This window comes from Panulirus ornatus, chromosome 19, assembly GCF_036320965.1.
Source record: "Panulirus ornatus isolate Po-2019 chromosome 19, ASM3632096v1, whole genome shotgun sequence".
In the NCBI taxonomy this organism is placed as follows: domain Eukaryota; kingdom Metazoa; phylum Arthropoda; class Malacostraca; order Decapoda; family Palinuridae; genus Panulirus; species Panulirus ornatus.
The window spans coordinates 14,618,541-14,632,065 of NC_092242.1; positions in this window are offsets into that span (position 1 = coordinate 14,618,541).

Genomic DNA, 13,525 nt, shown 5'->3' on the forward strand with positions numbered 1-13,525 from the left:
AAAAGCTCCCCCACACTGTGCTCTGAAGGTCCGCCAGCTCCCCGTCAACTGTTGGAAGGTCTGCCAGCTCCCCGTCAACTGTTGGAAGGTTTACCAGCTCCCCGTCAACTGTTGGAAGGTCTACCAGCTCCCCGTCAACTGTTGGAAGGTCTACCAGCACCCCGTCAACTGTTGGAAGGTCTACCAGCTCTCTGTCAACTGTTGGAAGGTCCACCAGCTCCCCGTCAACTGATGGAAGGTCTACTAGCTCCCCGTCAACTGTTGGAAGGTCCGCCAGCTCCCCGTCAACTGTTGGAAGGTCTACCAGCTCCCCGTCAACTGTTGGAAGGTTTACCAGCTCCCCGTCAACTGTTGGAAGGTCCGCCAGCTCCCCGTCAACTGTTGGAAGGTCTACCAGCTCCCTGTCAACTGTTGGAAGGTCTACCAGCACCCCGTCAACTGTTGGAAGGTCTACCAGCTCTCTGTCAACTGTTGGAAGGTCCACCAGCTCCCCGTCAACTGATGGAAGGTCTACTAGCTCCCCGTCAACTGTTGGAAGGTCCGCCAGCTCCCCGTCAACTGTTGGAAGGTCCACCAGCTCCCCGTCAACTGATGTAAGGTCTACTAGCTCCCCGCCAACTGTTGGAAGGTCTACCAGCTCTCCGTCAACTGTTGCAACTTCTACCAGCTCCCTAGTGCTCTGTCGTCACGTCTCCCAGACCCGAACCCGTAGATATTTTGTTGCGGTTAGACTCGCTCCATCTCTCGTTCCGCCACCCGCCGCTCTCATAGTGAGGGATCCTTCTTGGAATCAACGCTGCTGGGGATGATTACCACACTCCCTGTGGCTGAACACCTCACCCAGGATCACACCGTGGCGGCGTTGTTGTTGTGCGTCTGACTGAGGGGCGTTCCGCTGTACTCAGTACTGTACGTGACTTGATCTTATTGGTGTATGTAACGCCATACCTGATTAGACCTTCCTGGTGTATGTAAGGCCATACCTGACTTGATCTTTCTGGTGTATGTAACGCCATACCTGACTAGACCTTCCTGGTGTATGTAACGCCATACCTGACTTGATCTTTCTGGTGTATGTAACGCCATACCTGACTAGACCTTCCTGGTGTATGTAACGCCATACCTGACTTAATCTTTCTGGTGTATGCAACGCCATACCTGACTAGACCTTCCTGGTGTATGTAACGCCATACCTGACTTGATCTTTCTGGTGTATGTAACGCCATACCTGACTAGACCTTCCTGGTGTATGTAACGCCATGCCTGACTTGATCTTTCTGGTGTATGTAACGCCATACCTGACTAGACCTTCCTGGTGTATGTAACGCCACGCCTGACTTGATCTTTCTGGTGTATGTAACGCCATACCTGACTTGATCTTTCTGGTGTATGTAACGCCATACCTGACTAGACCTTCCTGGTGTATGTAACGCCATACCTGACTTGATCTTTCTGGTGTATGTAACGCCATACCTGACTTGATCTTTCTGGTGTACGTAACGCCATACCTGACTAGACCTTCCTGGTGTATGTAACGCCATACCTGACTTAATCTTTCTGGTGTATGCAACGCCATACCTGACTAGACCTTCCTGGTGTATGTAACGCCATACCTGACTTGATCTTTCTGGTGTATGTAACGCCATACCTGACTAGACCTTCCTGGTGTATGTAACGCCATACTTGAGTAGATCTTACTGGTGTATGTAACACTACACCTGACTGGATCATTCCAGGAAACTTATACCTGATTCTAGATCAGCCCAATATACGTCACATCACACCCGACTGGGTCATACAGGTGTACGAAACTCTACACCTGACCGAAGATGATCAATCAAGTACACGCAACACTTGATTGTCGATCAGTTCGGTATACTTAACTCTACACCTGACCTCTGGACCAAGCCCGGTGTACACATAACTGCACACCCTGGCTTACAACAGACCACACTGCAGTACAGCTGATATTCAACCATCCAGGGGTGCCAATCACCCTACTCCCCTTCGCCGGGAGTATAGCGGGCCACAGCCGCTGTTTAACCTGACGACTAAGTTTCGTCACTACAGTAATACCGTGATGAGCAAAGTTGGAGGGACGAGATGATGATGAATAACTTAGGGCAAGTTCGTCTGGCCTCCCCGGAAACTTACTGGCTGCTTGTCCTCCAAGGTAATGGCTTGCCAACGTTTCCTGCGACGGACACCAACAGGTGATGGTGTGTATTGTAAGCAAGGACTTTCGAGGGTAATAGTCACATAGGTAGGTACGAGAAGGTATGTATCACCGTAAGTAGGTGTGAGAGGGTAAGTAGGTCCATTGAGAGCTACGAGAGCGAGAGTAGACTCGTAGGTAGCTGGGAGAAGGTAAGGAGTCCTGTGGGTAGCTACGAGAACGTAAGTAGGCCAGTAGGTAGCCACGAGAAGGTAAGTAGTCTCGTAAGTAGCTAAGAGAGGGTATAAATAGGGCCATAGGCGGCTACGAAAGGGATGGAATGAAAAAGATATTAAGTGATAGGGACCTGTACATACAGGAGGGTGAAAGGCATGAACGGGATGGACTAACTTGAAACGATGTGGTATACAGGGAGCGACGTGCTGCCAATGAACTGAACCAGGGTATATGAAATAGCCGTGAGAAACCACGGCAAGGTCTGTGAGGCCAGGTTGTAGATAGGGGGCTGTGATTTCGGTGCATTACACATAACTGGTACAGAATGGATGTCAGAAAATGAGGCATGTCTTCGTCTGCTCTTGGCACTACCTCGGTATAAGTGCCTTGTCCTGGACCCGAACCCGGGCTTGTGAGATTCGATGGTAGAAACGCTCATCCCAGCACCACGGAAGCTTAAGCGAAGCGGATGACTCAAAATGGCGAGTGAAGGGACGCATGACTGGACGTGTGGTGCTAAAACTGGTTGTTGACCATGATGTGTGACGGGTGACCGGGGTGTGTGACGGGTGACTGTGATGGGTGACGGGAGTGCGTGGCAGGAGACTGGAGTGTGTGGAGGGTGACTATAGGGAGTGCGAGCTAAGGTGAAATGGATGTGTGACGGGTGACAGTCGAGTGTGGCGGACGAATGAGTACTGAGGAGCGACAGGTTGTTGGAAAAAAGAAAGAGATCGTCTCTCTGACCTTACCATCCACACATCCTTCCACCTACCACACAGGCGCTGGCCTGTTGTCAGTACCACTCCACCTACCTGTATATCCTGGTGGAGGCGCCACTGTGGCGCTGGTCCTGGTGTCACCACCGCTGCTGCTGATGATGATGATGACGGTGTGTGTGTGTGTGTGTGACCTGCCCGGCTGGCTGCTGGATGTCCCAGTGGCATTCCTCTGGACGAGAATGACACCGACCACGTTACGCGGGTCGAGCCAAGCCCCGCGAGCGTTATAACTACCGCCGAACAGGAGTGATCGCTCTCTCTCTCTCTCTCTCTCTCTCTCTCTCTCTCTCTCTCTCTCTCTCTCTCTCTCTCTCTCTCTCTGTCTCTCTCTCTCTATGTCATGACCTATACATGTATGTGTGTGTGTGTGTGTGTGTGTGTGTGTGTGTGTGTGTGTGTAGAAATAATATAAGTGACATATAAACTTATAAAGAAATACTATAAAAGATCGAACAGTTTCACCTCAAGGCTGTGCGTGTAGTATGTACTTGTTGCGTTAGTGCGAGAGGAACAGCTGGGGGGCTTTGCTGAGGCAAGACCGAGGAAGGGAGGGCGTTGAGGGTCGTATGCTGTGGCGGATTCCAAGGGAGTGTCAGCGGCGAAAGTCCCTCTAGGAGGAAGGAGGAGGAGGAGCAGCGGTGGTTGGTGCGTGGGGAAGAGCAATCTTTAAAGCTACGTTGCTTCTTACACGACGCCAACATTTCTTCCTCCCTCACCCAAACATTTGAATCAGCATTAAGGTTGATCTTGGCGAATCCAATCTTGGCCATGGAGGGCCACTGGTTGTGGCAAACCATGGCCATCTTGGCCACATACGTTGACTGGTGATGGCAACCATGGCCATTTTGGACATTTACAATGACTATTAATGGCAACCGTGGCCATCTTGGCCATTTATAAGGACTGGTGACGGCAACCATGGCCATCTTGGCCACATATGACGACTGTTGATGGCAACCATGGCCATTTTGGCCACTTATAACGAGTGGTGATGGCAACCATGGCCATTTTGGCCACTTATAATGAGTAGTGGTGGCAACCATGGTCATCAACTCTGCTGCAAGTCAGTGCGACGACCCCAGAGCACGAAGGTGCGCCCACGGCACGACCCTTGGCTGTGATGGTTTGGCCTTTGACCGGCCTTTGACCAGACCGCTTAAAGGTCTCTTCAAGGACCAGGTCGTCGTACCCAAGGGTCGTACCGTCGTGCTCAAGAGTCGTACGGTGGTACCCAAGGGTCGTCCCGTCGTGCTCAGGGATCGTACCGTCGCTCTCAGTGCGTTCTTTCCAAAATCAAACATAAACTTCAAAAAAAAAAAATATGTCTTATGGTATCAACTACACACGAATGACAGCCAATGACAGTTCATGACAACTTTACACTGAATCACCAACAAACGAGCATACGTAGGTAGAGTGACGAGGATATGACACACGTCACTGGCTGACATGACGCAATCTGTCATGTCAAACTGGCATGTCATAATGACAAGAAATACATGATACGTCCTAGCGACTCGATGGTCAGTACAAGACTACGCGAATGACATGACATTTGGATGACAGACTGACGCACACAAGACGGATGACAGACTGACGCACACAAGACGGATGACAGACTGACGCACACAAGACGGATGACAGACTGACGCACACAAGACGGATGACAGACTGACGCACACAAGACGGATGACAGACCGACGCACACAAGACGCATGACAGACTGACGCACACAAGACGGATGACAGACTGACGCACACAAGACAGATGACAGACTGACGCACACAAGACGGATGACAGACTGACGCACACAAGACGGATGACAGACTGACGCACACAAGACGGATGACAGATTGACGCACACAAGACGAATGACAGACTGACGCACACAAGACGGATGACAGTTCAATTAAGACATCTGGATTTCTGGGACCATCCGTGTGGATGACACAAACAAAAACACTAGGATGACGCTTGAACAAACACCTGTCATTGATCAGCAAACAATTCACGGACATGGCAAGTAAACATACACACGCAGCCCCCATGGAGAGAAACTGATACTCTAATTACATGTTAATGATGACAGACAAGGTCATTACTGACAGCCAAACAAATTAAACTAAACAATGACACAAACAATTAGAACAAAGACACAAAATCACTAGATCAAAATAGAAGAATCAGGAACGATAAATGAAGAGGTGTGTGGCTGGCAAGTAAAGAATTAAAAAAGTGACCTGACCATCCTATAAACAATGACAAACAAATACATAAACACTGAACTGAATAACAGGACATTCCATATCATTGACAAAAAAATGACTAGTGGATTGTAAGCCAACAAAGACAAAACAAACGCATGACACAATGAAACACTCACATGTCGACGACAAGTTTCAGTTTCGTACATAACAGACAAACAGTGATGCTCGTCTGCACGGATGAAACATCCAATCATGTGGATGAAAAGACCCAATCACATAAGGATGAACTAGCCAACCACTCATACGTGGATGACAAACAGATGTCAAGCAAACACTCTCATGTGGATGACAAGGAAACAACAACAAAAGAGCAAACAACTGTATGCACATATATACACACAGACACCACAAACAACAGGGGATGGATGACAGACAAACACCTCAATTGGATGATAGACTAGAAAACTGACACACATGAGTGACCCTCTCAGACACGGATGATCAACAAAGTGACAGGCAGGTACTGATTAGTAACAAATAAAAGGCATATAGAGAATAACAAAGAGGCGGGGGATTGGGAGCCAACATCACCTGTGTGATAATAAGTCATAAGGAAGCCACAGTCAGCCAATCAGCGAGATTAGACCAGAGGGGCAAATACGACTGCATCAGATGAGCCAAGTGTGGCAGTCGACCAGAAAGTAAATACATCATCATCTCCAGAGGCAAACACATCGTGTCGAAGGAGGCAAACAACAGAACGTACGGTCTACAGGTAAACACATTGTGTCGAAGGAGGCAAACAACAGAACGTACGGTCTACAGGTAAACACATTGTGTCGAAGGAGGCAAACAACAGAAGGTACGTCTCCAGACAAACACATTGTGTCGAAGGAGGCAAACAACAGAACGTACGGTCTACAGGTAAACACATTGTGTCGAAGGAGGCAAACAACAGAACGTACGGTCTACAGGTAAACACATTGTGTCGAAGGAGGCAAACAACAGAAGGTACGTCTCCAGACAAACACATTGTGTCGAAGGAGGCAAACAACAGAACGTTCGATCTCCAGGCAAAGATGCGCGACGTGGCAAACAAATGATGAATCATATCCAAAACATAACGATACTACAAACAATAAGAATCACTAATACTTAAATACTAAATTTCACAGCAAACCGTTAAAAGAAAAAGATAAACAAATAGGTGGTTTGTCACTAACCATGATTAAACAAAGATAATGAAACTTCAGCTCATGAAAGCTAAAGACAAAACATTAAGATTAGGAAAAAACTCACTGAAGTCAATATCAAAAGAAAAAAGAAAAATTGTATGAAGAAACACTACGGGACAGAATATGAGCCAAAGATATCAACATCTGCCAAAGTGAAATGATGTTAGATTTAACATGAAATTATCATTTGTATGAAACTTTGCGTTTATCTTACATGTATACCTCCGCCTCTGCATCTGTGTACATATGAATGTGGGGAGTGTATGTATACGTGCAGGTCATTTTTCCCTCTGTGTGTGTGTGTGTGTGTGTGTGTGTGTGTGTGTGTGTGTGTGTGTGTGTGTGTGTGTGTGTATACCTGTTTGTAACAGCGTATTTGCAAGGTACGAAGAGGGGGAGTTTTACACTCGTAATGCCCCATCCTTTGAACTCTCTATATACCATACAACTAACTAAACATTTGTGTATTGTCAACATTCACATCTTTCATTAGTATACTTCATTCGCCCTCCCCTCTCGTTCATAATTTTCCAAAAGAAGGAGCAGAGAAGGGGGCCAAGTGAGGGTATTCCATCAAAGGCTCAATTCTCTGTTCTTAGCGCTACCTCGTTAACGCGGGAGATGGCCAATAGTATGAAAAAAAAAAAAAAAAAACTTCATTAGTACATTATTCATCCACTATAAAAGTACTTCATTCCAACTTTTTCTTAACAAACGTCTTGTTTGATTTCGTGTTAGGGTCTCTGGCTGTTTCATATTTGCATCTTTCACAGTACTGTTCACTGCTGACATCAGTGAACTGATATCAAAACTAATACGTTGTGATCAAGTAACCCGTTTCTCTTTCTTCTCGGTGGACGAACATACAGCCTCTAACCTCTCTCTGTCCTTCTTTTACAGCGGTATCCAAACTTGCCAAACATATTCTAATGTTCGCCTTCTATACGACGTGAACAGTTTCGCTGAAGACTTCTTATCCATGCACTCGAATTCGCTTCCAGCAGAGTTTCTTTCCTTTGGCCTAAGGGCGAGGCCCTGACAAAAGACTACATAGAGTATTAACTCCTAAGTCCCTCTCACACACAGATTCCTGCAGCTTAATCCTTTTTAGACAGTATCAAGGCCTTCACTCACGGTGCCCCCATGATCAGTACCTCGCATTTCCTCTCGCTGAATATTATCAACCCTGACCAACGTTGAAGTTTGTCTCGGTCCCCTTGTAAAATGACGCAGTCCTCACTGGGTTACTTCCCTCACGGCGGTGCATCATCCGCAAAAAAATATTCACGTACATGTCCCATTATGGCGGGAAGTTATTCACACAGGTCGAGAATGGCAGAGGTTCCAGGACCGAGCCCTCTGACACACTATGGGTGACCTCCTACCCATTTCGAGAGGGATCGTCTGACATGCGTCCTTAACTCCCTTCCATTAAGATTACTTTCAAGAGAAGGAATCTCCCACTTATTCCTGCTCGAACATCCAGCTTCATCACTAGCCTCCAATGTAGTAAAGTACGAAATGCTATCCAGCTGTCCAAGATAGACACAAGTCACTTATCCTTCTCTTTTTGTCTAAGGCAGAGCTCACTCTCTCACAGAAATCTAAGAGGTCTATTGCGCATGACGTCCTTTCCCTGAGTCCACGCTGTCCCTCAGGTAGAAAGCCTCTTCTCTGCAAGCGCTGTAGTTGTCCTTCTGCTTCCTGATTAATTTTTTCTCGTCTTTTAATCATCACTCTCGTCAGGGAGGTTGGTCTGCCGTTCACCCGAACTTCTCAAGTCTTCTCTCTTAAAGACAGGTAATACATTTGCCCTTTTGCCACTCCCTTAGCACACAGTCTTCCTCTAATTACATCTTAACATTTCATGAGGACTGGCAAGCGCGTCTGTACACTTGTTCAACATCAATGGACAAAGTTCAACAAGACCATAAGACTTAGATGAGTAACAATAATCTGGCTGTCTGTATCTTTTTTTTTTTTCCTAGATATTTCAATACTTTGCAAGAGCTCCCCATTCCATCTCACTGGTGTTTGAATTAGTGTCTTTAACCATGAAAAATATTCTCAAACTCCTCGCACATCTTTATACATTATCCTCTACAAATACTCCCTCATGATTCCCTTTCCTGATAAAGCTCTTCATAGACTGACAATCTATTCCTGATGAATCTTTCGGAAAACGTTTTGGATTGTCTCTCCTGCCCTGTGCACAATATCCCTTCTCACGTCCCTGTTTTCCTCCTTTCTCATCCGGCAATACTCAATTCTTGCTCTTTCTCATATCTTTCAAATCCTGGCAGGCAGGAGCGTTGCCTATTTCTCCTCCACAATACACCTCTGAGCTCTTTCGTCTTTCTTGGTGTCTTTTTCTTCTTTCTGGCATTTCGTCTTTCTGGTTTTCGTCTCTCAGACATCTTTTTTGTCATTTTGGCATCTTTTATTGAACATCCACATCTTCAGCTTTTCCTCTCTATCTTCAGCTATGGTCACCCATGTTCCCATTCCTCCAATGAAAATTTCATAGAACGTTCTAAAGCAGTGATCTATATCATGGCTAAAGAACCCCAACTTCTCAGTTTATATTTCCATAGAAATCAATGAGTTGTGAGTACCATCCATATCTTCGCTCTTTGTCTGGCTTCCTCTCTGATCTTCCCACGTCCTCACTTACCACATAATCCAACCTCAAGCATCACATGAATACTTGCTTTTTTTTTCTCCCATTTGGTGCATCATGCTGACATTTTTCACCATCCATATTACAACGTGTCAAGATACGATCAGCTGATGATGGTGTGTTAGCTCCTCTGATGCTAATGTGGTCTGGTCAGTGTGACATGCTGAAGCGAAAGGTTTTTCTCTGCACACACCGTCCATGGAAGGTGTGTTTTCATGGCCCTATCTATTTATCTATCTCTCTCAGGATCTCAGTACCCCTGAGCCGATCCCTTTATGATCAGATTTCCCATAATCAAAACTTTACCATCTGTGAGAACTTTACCATCTGAGGGAACTTTACCATATGTAGGAACTTTACCATCTGTAGGAACTTTAGTATCTGTAGGAACTTTAACATCTGTGGGAACTTTACCATCTGTGGGAACTTTACCATCTGTAGGAACTTTACCATCTGAGGGAACTTTACCATCTGTAGGAACTTTACCATCTGTAGGAACTTTACTATCTGTAGGAACTTTACCATCTGTGGGAACTTTACCATCTGTGGGAACTTTACCATCTGTAGGAACTTTACCATCTGTGGGAACTTTACCATCTGTGAGAACTTTCCCATCTATGGGAAGTGCGTGTTCTACTGATATATGCATCATCATGATTTTTTTTTTCATTGTTATCTTTCCATATTTGTCTGATTCAATAAAATTCCTTGGAGGACTATATATATTATCAACGCCAACAGTGAAGTCTTTCCTACAACTGCTGTTCGCAGTATGTACTGTTGAAACGAGCCATGTTCTGTTTCCTGAAACTAAAACATTGTCCTTTTTTAAGAAAACCACTCCCTCTCCTCTTATCTTTTCCTTCCTTGTTATACATTCGTCTGGAGAGATTAGGTTATATCTTAACTCTTCACTAAGTTTTATCTCCACTGTTCCAGCAATGAGGTTCGTTTTGCCTACTTCGATCCCTGAACTATATATCTCTTTTACGTACACTACCAGTCTATCCACATTTGATACATTACTTCCCATCAAACATTTACATCTCTTAACATTCTTGACCTCTTTGAGGTAGAAGAGGAGCCGCTTTGCGTTCTTGCCTCTTTTGATATCTCCAGTTTTTTTGCCTTCATGCTATATTCTTTACTCTTTCATGTTCTTCCCTCAGTGCGTCTCTGCTGGTGAGTACTTCTCTGAATTTTGTTCAGAAGTTTCTTAGCGTGTTCAAGTACCTCCTGCCAATAAAACTCCATACTGAAGGTAATCATAACTTTCTTCTCTAATGTCTCCACTAATTCTAGATCATCCTTTCTTCTCCTACCTCAGATATTGCACCTGAGATTTCTATAGCCTCTTATATAGTCTTCTCATCATTTAATCTATATCCATTCCTTCACCATCGCTTCCTCTATGAACAGAATATGGTCTTCCAAGTCCAAAAAATGATCAAAGTACGTCTGTCTCTCTATCTCTCGTTTCTCGAAAGTCCTTTGCATTGATGCTACTTACATTTTGGCTAAGTGTTGCCGTATCAATTCACTAATCTCAATGTCCGTTTTGTTCTCAAATCACATATTGGCCAACACACTGATCCTGAATGCTCTAATGCCTCCTGAACCTCATATCGAACCAAACATATACTTCCCTGATTGTTCTGTCTCTCTGTAGTGTATATTGCTCTCCCTACATCTTTACTTAATAATCTACTATATCCCTTCATCTTACTGTCCCCAGATCTCTGTTCCCTGGCATTAACCAACAACGGTTCTGTCGTTCAGCCCCAGGAAGCGCTTGTTATCTGTCCCTTATTTTCAACCGTGTCAAGGTGTTGCGGGTTACTGCTCAGTCTGAGGCACATCCTGATAAGATAAAGCCTCCTGACCTCTAATTCTGACACTCTTCACAAGGGTGACCACCTTCCCTCTGAACTCCTTCCTTCAATCTGTTATCAAGGCCTTCGATCTTATCTCTTTGTTCCGTAATTTCCTCTACTGTCTGATAACACTTTTAGTGATCTTTGATTCTTATTATCATCTCTTAATTTCTTTCACTCATTTGCTGTCACTTCTGATCCTGTTTCTCTAATATCGAAACTTTCCTCACTCTGTGATCTAAGCTGATTCGTCCTTTGATTCTCTTCTCTTTTCCCTATATAATGACAGACCATCTCGATCCTTTTCATCCAGCATTGTAACAGATCCATCTACAACTGAATGGCCTCGATAGCTTGCTCTGCCTAACTACACTTTAAACTGAAAATGCCTAGCCTAGCTTGGCTTTGGGTCGTATACTAACTCAGCTTTTCTCCTACTTTCAACGCAAAAATAATAGTAATCATCACACAAAATTCCAGTGTAATCCTGTCCACTTCCTTAGGCTCCTATAAAGTTCACAGCTAAGCTTACAAGCCAACATGAAAGAGACCTAGGGAAAAAAAAAAAAAGAAAAGCGAAGTGATCCACTGCACGACTGACCGTTTGTAAAGTTGCCTCATAGTAATAAAGGAAATGTTTTATACACATTGTTTGTATGAGTGAACGCATCTTTTACTTACTCCCAATCTTCCAGTTTTTTTTATCTCTATGTTAATTACTTTTATCAAGAGACAGAACAGCCTATCAACATTTAAGTATTAATCATCAGTATGGCGGTTGGAATCCTTTTGTTCCTGTAATATCCAGCGAGAGCGTTTATGATTTTAGATCTATCACGATTTTTCGTTTACCGCTCATTATAACTTGACGCTGACGACCATATATGAATACCATGGTTGTCAATGGACTACAGACCAGATAACAAACCACCTTCACCTTCAAAGTTCTTAACACACACACACACACACACACACACACGTTATCCCATCAAAGAATTGGCGCTTTAAGAAATACAATTTTCAGGGATCCCTCTTGTGTCGTGTTTCGCCCTTCCCTTTCCTTGTGCCACAGAACCAATGAGGCTATAGACAAAGTCTGTATCTTCTCATACGGATGTGAAATCTTCTACAAGATGCTCCTGTCTTTCTAACCCTCTTTCCCACCCTCTCTGCGTATGTATGTATGTACGTGACTACTATACGTGTCTCGGGGAGAGGGTTCTGTACTCGTATTATCCAGTGTATGTACGTGTGTAATATCCTACTGGAACAGTACGGGAGGGAGTTTTGTAACCCATAAAGCACCTAACCTGTTGAACGTCTACGCACGTGTGTGTGGATGTGTGTGCTAAAGTAATTGTGATTGCGTTTAGATATAGGTATACGTGTGCATTAGAACAGCAAAGAGGTAGGGTAATACAACAACTACGCAAGGGCTGACAATAGGAAATAGAAGGAAGCTGATGTGGAAGCAAAAATACGTCATGGATTGTGAGGCATAGAGCGAACACACACGCACACACATACACACACTGGTTCTGTTGTTGTCAGAACATGTAAACTGTCACACAAGAAATACAATGGTGTCAGGACTGTGTACAATGTGCCTAGGAAAAAAAAACCTACGTCAGGAGTTATAAACAATTTATGCTCGAATAAAAAATAAAAAGTGTCAACGGGTGTAAACAATGCTTCTTTTTAGTCAGATGTGAATATGTCCATTCGAAAGTAAGAAGTGTTCAAAGCTTCTACAAAATACATTTCATGATACATTCATGTCAGAAGTTATAAACAGTGGAATAATTCATACACTTGGTCTAAAAAGATTACAGCGGTGTCAGAAATTATCTAAAAAACAAGCGTCAAAAAAGTCAGAGTTTATAGGTAACATCCCATAACACTCCGCTAAAAAAAAAAAAAAAATGTTAAAACGTACATAAAATCTCATATGGACTTAAGTAACGCAAGAATGTACAAATAACATCTAAAAACCAAAACAAAATCACAGTCAGGACATATTCATGGCATGAATTATAAATAATGTCTCAGTACACAGAGGGTCTCATAGAACCAGCTTTATAAATGCAGGTTCAGAACTTATATAAAACAACGTCGTGAAGATAAGAAAGTCGTGTCAGAACTCTTTGAACAACGGCTCGGTGAATTCAGTATCATCAGAGCTTATAAAGTCTCACATCTATAATACAATGGTGTCAGCACATATCAAGTCCAACAAGGAACACTGAAGTGTTATATATGCACGGGAAACATAACAATATCAAACTAAATCAAAAGAAAAAATAGCTAAGGCATCGTACATCATTCACGACTTGTAAACAATTTCTCAGACAATAA